Genomic DNA, 1056 nt, shown 5'->3' on the forward strand with positions numbered 1-1056 from the left:
TTTGTTGATTGTATGGAGTTTGATTTTGGTAACCTTGGTTTTGGTTGTAAAAGGGTCTTTGATTTTGGTTTCTCATGGGAGGTGGGGTGTATGTTGGTTGAGGGTTTTGAACATTTTGGCTTTTGTATGAGAGATTTGGGTGGAATTTAGTGTTTTCATTGTAATAATTTGAATAAGGGGTACCACTCTTGTATGCTTGAAAAGCATTCACTTGTTCATTTGTTCCCCTACATTCACTTTGGTCATGTCCCAAAGTTCCACAATTCTCACATATCCCACTTGGGATTGATGAAGATGCCGTCATGGCCTTAACATGATGCTTTGGTGATTTTGAGGCTTCTTCAAGTCTAGCCATAGCTTTTTCGAACTTCAAGTTGATGGTATCAATGTGAGCACTAAGTTGAGCACCCAATTGAGTAATAGAGTCCACTTCATGCTTTCCTCCTCTAGTAGCCTTGCGAGGTCTACTATATTGTGAATTATGGACCGCCATTTCCTCAATCTTGTTCCAAGTTTGATTATCGTCAACTTCGGTGAACATACCATTTGATCCCATGTTGAGAATGTTTCTTGAGTCTTCATAAAGACCATTCCAAAATTGTTGTACCAAGAACCACTCGCTAAGTCCATGATGAGGACATGAGCGACAAATTCCCTTGAATCGCTCCCAAGCTTCATACGAAGATTCTTCATCTCTTTGCTTAAAGCCTGTAATTTGAGCTCTTAGCATGTTAGTCTTTTCCGGTGGGTAGAACTTTTTGTAGAAAGCTAGAGCCAATTTCTTCCAAGAGTCAATTCCGAGAGTAGCCTTATCAAGGCCTTTCAACCATTGTTTTGCGGTGCCAATTAGAGAAAAAGAAAATAAGACCCATCGAATTTGGTCTTGAGTTACACCGGTTTGAGAAATCGCATCACAATAGTCACAAAAAGTCTCCATGTGAGAATGAGGGTCTTCACTAGGCATCCCCCCAAATTGGCTTCTTTCGACTAATTGGATAAATGCGGATTTGGCAATGAAATTTCCGGTTAAGTGTTGTGGTGTGGGAGTACCATTGG

At 40.4% G+C, this 1056-nt stretch overlaps 1 non-coding gene across 1 annotated transcript; it reads left to right on the top strand.

Annotated features, from left to right (window-relative positions):
* Window positions 1-623: 623 nt before the first annotated feature.
* On the top strand, window positions 624-730 carry LOC141615937 (small nucleolar RNA R71). The gene has a single exon (XR_012530322.1). It is a non-coding gene; the product is annotated as a small nucleolar RNA R71 (small nucleolar RNA).
* The last annotated feature ends 326 nt before the right edge of the window (window positions 731-1056 follow it).

Source organism: Silene latifolia, chromosome 11 (assembly GCF_048544455.1).
Source record: "Silene latifolia isolate original U9 population chromosome 11, ASM4854445v1, whole genome shotgun sequence".
NCBI classification, from domain to species: Eukaryota; Viridiplantae; Streptophyta; class Magnoliopsida; order Caryophyllales; family Caryophyllaceae; genus Silene; species Silene latifolia.